The sequence below is a fragment of the Procambarus clarkii genome, chromosome 19 (genome assembly GCF_040958095.1).
Source record: "Procambarus clarkii isolate CNS0578487 chromosome 19, FALCON_Pclarkii_2.0, whole genome shotgun sequence".
NCBI classification, from domain to species: domain Eukaryota; kingdom Metazoa; phylum Arthropoda; class Malacostraca; order Decapoda; family Cambaridae; genus Procambarus; species Procambarus clarkii.
The window spans coordinates 804,706-812,457 of record NC_091168.1 but is presented as its reverse complement, the minus strand read 5'-3'; positions in this window follow the sequence as shown (position 1 = coordinate 812,457).

Genomic DNA, 7,752 nt, shown 5'->3' with positions numbered 1-7,752 from the left:
CGGCAGCATCCGCGTGCTCATTTAAAGAGACACCAACATGGCTGGGAACCCAGCAAAACACAACCGGACTTAAATTTACTGGAGATAAGAAACAGCCAATGTTGAATCTCGATGGCCACCGGATGGACAGGATTAAAGGACCCTAAAGCAATGAGGGCACTATGAGAGTCAACTACCACCATGAAGGAGGATGGACACCGGGAAAGCAGGAGACGAAGAGCATAGAGAATAGAATAAAGTTCTGCTGTGAAGATGCTAGCCTCTGGAGGAAGGAGACACATATAAGTGTGGTTAGGAAAAACAACAGAGTAGCCCACACCGTCAGCATACTTTGACCCATCGGTGAAGATGGGAACGGAGTGGGAGTGAGAAGAAAAGTGCTCAGTGAAGAGGCGTTTCAGAACTTTACCAGGGGTAAAAGCTTTAGTGAAGCGGGTCAGAGAAGTACAAAATTTGGGAAGGGGGGACCCTGCACGGGCGCAAGAATGGAACAATACGAGGAGAAACATTAGTAATACGAACCAAAAGAGAATCTTGTAAGCGAGACAAAAGGACAAAAAGAGGAAGGTGGTGAAGAGGAACAGGAACTACAGGAGGGGTAAAAGTCAAAGCACGATAGAGGCGAGAGTGAGGATGCTGTAAGGATCGCGCATGATAGTGAAGGCTGTAGCGATCACGGCGGTCCTGGAGAGACAGAAAACCAGTGTTAGCGTGCAAGCTGAGGGTAGGAGTTGAACGAAAAGCACCAGAGCTGAGGCGCAACCCAGTATGGTGCAAAGGATCAAGACAGCGAAGAGTAGAAGGAGAAGCAGAAGAGTAAGCAGGGCAACCATAATCGAGTTTAGACAGGACGAGAGAGGAATGCAAATAGGAGCGTGCATCTATCTGCTCCCCCAAGAAGTATTGGACAAAACCTTAAGTAGGTTAAGGGCCTTTTACCTTCATGTTGAATGTTCTGAGACATGGGGCGACCAGGACAAACGAGTGTCAACGAATAACCCCAAAAGCTTCGTGGAATCTTTGTACTCAAGGGGATGATTATAAAGTGACAAAGAGGGACGAAGAAAGACCCGCTTCCGAGTAAAAGTCATGGCACAAGTCTTAGTAGTAGAGAACTTGAAGCCATGATTGGTGGCCCAAGATGACACGGCATCAATCGCAAGTTGAGGCCGCCATTGAAGGAGAGGCGAACCATCACCCCGACAGCAAAGGGCAAGATCGTCAATATACAGAGCGGAGAAGATGCCAGAAGGAAGGGAGGAAAGAAGACCAATGAGCGCAACCAGATAAAAAAGTAGAACTAAGAACACTACCTTGGGGCACACCTTCATACTGCCGAAAAGAGGCAGAGAGAGTGGTACCAAGCCTGACTCGAAAGATACGACGAGAGAGAAAGCTTTGAATGAAGAGAGGGTAATTACCATGAAGGCCAAAAGAACGAAGTTGGGACAGAATATGGAATCTCCAGGTTGTGTCATAAGCCTTTTCCAGGTCTAAAATAATAGCAACAACAGAGGTCTTCGCAGCAAAAGCAGTACGAATATAGACCTCCAAGTTCACCAGGACACCAGTCGTGCTGCGGCACTTGCGAAAACCAAATTGAGGAGGAGAGAGGAGGCGATTGGGTTCCAAGAACCACATCAAACTGTCATTTACCATACGCTCAAACAGCTTGCAAACAACTCGTGAGACCAATAGGGTGAAAGTCCTTATGGGACGTACCGAGAGACCCTGGTTTCCGAATACGGAGTACAACGGCATCGAGCTAGGCCTCAGGGATGGACGACGACTCCCAGACCTGGTTATACAGACTCAGTAAATACCGAGACGTGCACGGAGGGAGATGGCAAAGCATCTCATAATGAACGTCATCCGAGCCCGCCGCCGTAGATCCGCAGAGGGCCAAGGCAGACTGAAGTTCAGAATGAGAGAAAGGATCATTATAGGGCAGGCGGAGATGAGTGCGGAAATCTAAATGATAAGATTCAAGAACAGGCTTACGAAGAAGGAAGGATTGAGGAAGATGAGAACCAGAGCTAACAGAAGAAAAGTGGGAACCCAGTTCGGCCGCGACCTTCACTGGATCCGCCACAAGAGTCCCACGGAGGTGGAGAACCGGCGAGACATCTGGAACGAACTTGCCCGCAATCTTGCGGATCTTCTTCCAGATCTGTGTCAAGAGGAATATCGAACGTAATGGTGGAAACATAAGATTTCCAACTCTCATGTTTAGCTTTACGGATGGTCCTACGGGCCACCGCACTTGCCTTACGAAACAAAAAGAATCAGCTGTCTGCCGGCGGCGGTGTTTCTTCCAGGCTGCACGCTTACAGCGGACAGCCCGAGCACAGTCCGCATTCCACCAGGGAACGCACAAGAAGAGCGAGGAACAGAGCGGAGGGCAGCGTTGAAGACTGTCATAAAAAAGGAGGAGGGCGAGGAAGAGGGAGAGAGGAGAGGTCAGAGAAAGTAGGCCGGAGGATAAATAGGCTCCAGTCAGCCTTGGCAAACTGCCACCTAGGGAAGCAGAGGGGAGGGTGGAAAGAGAAAAAGGAAACGAGGATAGGGAAATTATCACTGTTTTGGAGGTCATCAAGAACCTGCCACGTGAAATGTAAGTAAAGGGACGACAAGCAGAGAAAGATCAAGACAGGAAAGGGTGCGAGTTCGAGAATCCACATGAGTGGGCTCAGCAGAATTCAGAAGAGATAGAGAAGAAGCGAGGACGAACGGTTCGAGAAGACAGCCTTGGGTGTTTGTCAGAACATCACCCCAGAGGGAATGTCGACAGTTGAAATCACCCAAAAGGAGCATCGGCTCTGGCAAGGAGTCCAGGAGGTGCTTAAGATCAGGAAGGGAAAGCGGGACATTTGGAGGGAGATAAATGGAACAGACTGTATACCATTTACCCACAAACACGGGCAGCAAAACAATGGATAGGTGACGGAAGAAGTAGGTGGACGAAGGGAATATCAGATCGAATTAAGAAAGCAGTAGAGTTACGGGCCCCAGCAAGAGCTGGGGGGGGGGGGGAAGAGAAAGAAAGGAATAACCACGAAAGTGACCAGGACGAGCACCCAGCATTGGTTACTGGAGACAAACACAAAGTGGTGAAAACTGTGTAATTAGAAGTTGGAGTTCATGGAAGTTGGCATAAAATCCACGAATATTCCACTGAAAAATAGACATTACCAAAGAGAAAGGACAGTAACAGAACAAGATAAAAATATAGGTATTAAAAAACACAGTTTATTAAAGAATTTCAGGATCAGGGTCAGAGCTCAGAAGCAGGGTCGGCAAAATCAGGGTTAGGGAGGCATGGGTAAACTTAGCAAGGATAGAGGGAAGGGAGCGAGAGGAAAGACCAGAGGCGGACTGACGGGGTCCGGAGGGGGAGGAGACAACTGAGAGGGTCAGGCAAGGACAGCTGGAGGACGGGGGGGGGGGTAGAAGTCAGGGAGTGCACTTCAGCAAGGGCAGCAACCGAGAGGGAATCGGGGGGCGAAAGAAACCTCCATATCTGGGACAGGGGGTTTGACCACTGAAATGGGAGGGGATGTAGTGAGAGTCAGAGGGAGGGGGTTATTTTTAGATGATTTCAGGGCTTTTTAGTGACCCCGCGGCCCGGTCCTCGACCAGGCCTCCACCCCCAGGAAGCAGCCCGTGACAGCTGACTAACACCCAGGTACCTATTTTACTGCTAGGTAACAGGGGCATAGGGTGAAAGAAACTCTGCCCATTGTTTCTCGCCGGGGCCTAGGATCGAACCCAGGACCACAGGATCACAAGTCCAGTGTGCTGTCCGCTCGGCTCCCTTGTGAAAGTGAAACCTCCTTACCCGCTGGAGAGGAAGAAGGAGAGGAGCCAGGCTTACGTTTGTGACTCGATGAGACAAGCGTTCCAGTAACAACGTACCGGGTGACTGACTCAATGGTCTCAGCAGAAGAGGAACGGGAGCGAACAACACGAAGATTGCTGGGAGGATGATGGATATCAGCCAAGACAGACAGGTGGCGTGGAGGGTCAAGAGACTGGGGGGAGGGTCGGGAAGAAAGAGTGGGGGGGATATGGGGAAGAAGACAGAGGAGATATGGTGGACTGCGTAAGAAGGGGAAAACCCCAGATGGAGAACCGGGAGGGAGACCATCCGGGACAGGAGGCAATGAAATAGGGGAGGAGGGGGGGGGTGGGTGTGGTCGGGTTTAAGGCCTGGAAACGGTTGTGAGACTGAGGAAAACGGGAAGGACGAGGAGAGGTAGAACGCAACACGCGAGCATAGGAGACTCCCGCGAAAGGGGCGAGACGACGAACTTGGCGTCTCGCTTCAGGAAAAGACAGACGATCATGGTGCTTCAAATTGAGGACGGCTTCCTCTAGTTTGTAGTGCATACACGAGCGTGAGAAGGCAGGGTGGGCTTCAACGCAATTGAGGCAGCGAGCCTGGGGAGAAGTGCACTCTGACTTAGAATGACTATCGTCCCCACACAAGGGGCATAGATACACAGTACTGGTTCATTTGAGGACACCGTGCCCGAACTTCCAACACTTATTGCATAGTGTAGGAGAGGGAATGTACTCCTGAACGGAGCATCTGGCACCAGGAAGAATAATAAAGGGCGGAAAGGCCCTACTATCAAAGGTGATTTTTACAACTCGAAGGGGCTGACGGCGACGATCACGAGGGGGTCGAGTAAACATGTCCACCTGGAGGACAGAATGGCCTTGGGTTTCGAGGATATGTTTAATATCCTCATGGCAATCTTTGAGGTCCTGAACACCAGTTCCAACATGGTGTGGGAGGAGAACAGTGCTATCACTGGCATTTAACCGAGCGTTTTTGGAGACCCGAACAGGGGTCTCTCCAATGCAGGACAAAGCGGCTAAGCGAGTAGCTGCATCCTGAGAAGCAGCAGTGACGACACGCGTACCGTAACTGGTGGAGTTAAAAGTAACAGAGGCATCTACTGAATCAACAAGGTGTTTATGGAGGGAGAAACAGTCAGGAGGGGAGTAGAATCCAGATGGTGGAGATCAAAGTATTTTGCCCACGTAGCAGGACCAAACAAGGCGTTGCAAGTATTATTACTGGAAGGGATCGTGAGAGTGCGGCCGTGGCGGGGACGGCGTTGAGAACCCCCAGAGAGCGGGTAAAAGGCGCAGTAGTCACAATGAGAGACGAAGTCTTGGCAGGGGACGAGGTGGTCACCACGGGGGGCTGGGGACTCGACCCTACCGCGGAGGGAGGGACGGGAGCTGAGGGGAGTAGTCAGGTCATCGGGGCACAATGCAGCTTGGGCTACAGGGCCTGGTCTTGCAATACAGTCCAACTCGGGGGGCTTGGTCGCCCACCTCACGAGCCAGAAAGGGTACAAGAGGAACGTTCACAGACAAATACAAGAAACACTTTCATTCACGAATGTGCCCTCACACCCACCATGGATCCACAATTAGAGGCAGGACACCCAACAAGAAGCTATCGCCGATCATACCGGGACCCCCTAGGGGTTCATCGTGAGTATATGCCCCACAAACGTCACCTTAAGAACTGTCAGTCCGTCGAAATCGGGTTCAATGACGAAAGGGGGATTGATAATAAAAGGTTTCCCTCGCTCGAGACGTTGGGTACTACAGTTTTACGGATGCAAGAGTAAAAACAACACCTCAAACACCCGAGCGTCAAAACAAAAGAAGGCCAAAAGGTTGATCAAAACAGGGACAAGGTCAGCAGTTAATGACAACCAGAAAGAAGGGGAGGGGGAGAAAAACGAAAAAGGAAAAGGTGTCCAGCAGAATTTGAGGACAGCAGCAGGAGCATAAGGTTACAAAAGGACAAGACTGTCTTAAGGAACATCACGCTCCAACATCCACCCACCAAGCCCCCCCTCACAGCAACAACGAGCTTGACAGGGAGGGGGAGCCGCCCATTAAGCCCCCCCCCTCCCTTCACGACGGCTACGGCCTGGGAAGAGAAGGGGGCCACTTCACAAAACAGCAATGCTGAGAGCAAATGGCTCCTCAGAATATAATGTTTTCCCCCAGAGAGCTATGTGCAGCCTGATATGCAAATGGCGCCGGCAGGGAATCTTATGTACGATTTGGCATTGTCCAAGAATTGCAGTGTGTGTGTGTGTGTGTGTGTGTGTGTGTGTGTGTGTGTGTGTGTGTGTGTGTGTGTGTGTGTGTGTGTGTGTGTGTGTGTTGGGGGGGGGGGGTTAGGGATGGGGGCTATAGCTGCAGTCTCAACTAATCTTCGACTTGTCCATTACATCCAGCAGTCGACACCCACAGAGGCATTTATAAATTTTAAACCATGCTGTTCATTTAAAACAGGAATTCTTAAGTAAATTAATATTAATGTATTAGCATATATATAGGCATAGATTAGGGTAGGTGTTTAGAGTTCTGTTGGCAATTATTTGTATTTGCAGTACGTGGGTGAAGCATTTACAGCGTCGTGTTTTAACCAAAAGGCGTCAGTGAAGCACTTTCTGGAACTGTTCAAACGTCATCAGTCGCGAGACTTGTGTAAACCGTTTTTCATTCATAAACAGAGGGTTTGGCGGGTGCATGGAATCACTTTTGGGTCTTTGTTTGGAGGCCAGGCTGGCAGGCTTTATAGTCCGATAACGAACCCAGTGAGGGATCTTTGGCAGAGTCGCCTCTCAAACTTTTTAACTATAGTATAATGGTCCACGATGAAGCCGGTTGTGAAATTGGGCGTCTACTTACCATATAAACGAGCAAGACTTATATTCGGCTTTTATTTGTGTTTGTAGCCATGGTATGATAGGGGACGAGCTTACACAGGTTTGCACCAAATTTGTTTAAAATAGTCGTCGCCTCCTCCCTTTCCTTGCAATCTTGACATTCTCCACAGCAAACTTCCCTTAGTCATTTATATGAAACTCTGTACAGTGTGGTTCTAGTTGTGCCTATGACCTTTATAAAAAGGTCATCTTAAATTAATACATTTTTTATTATTCCGCTTTCCAAAGATGTTGATGTCTTCAGTGTTCACTTTCCAGGTTAAAATTCACAACATGAAACGGAAGCAAAAGATTAAGCTAGTGACATTTACCGCCAAAATCTCTTAACTGAATTCCGACTTTACTGAGGGTTTAATAGATTATATACCGCACATGCAAAACGAATGTGATTTAAGTGATTGTTTAATATCAAGATTAGAAAGTAGCATGCAAAACCGATTGGACATTTGTGGCCACCGAGTATATCAATGTCAACAGTCTAGTGATATTGTGACTTCTGTCTGTAAATAATTCGTCAACATGGCTAAGTAGCTTGGAACGTTACATAGAATGCAATTGTAAAATAGTTATTATTGGCCAAAGATTTGTGTGGATCCTCCTCAGTGTGTTGACGTTAGCAAGCCTAACATTGTAACAATCACTTTTGGCAAGCTATTATTGGTGCGATCATGTCAACACCAGTGAGTGCTGTATTGCAAGTCAAGCATGAAGTTAAACGTTCAATAAAATGCTTCACAACTTTTTAGAGTCGTTTTTTTTTTGTAGATTAGATTTGTTAATATACTGCAAATTAAATATCTAGTATTAATAGTGTAAACTTTTTATACAAAATTCCCCATTTACCTCAAACCCCCCCCCCCCTCACCATCCCTTCTCCATCAAACTGACCAACGTTTTACAACCATGACCATGTTTAGCTCTTACAATACTGGCGGCAGCGGCAGGCAGGACCAAGGTCACTACAGTTACCAATTTAGAGCATTAT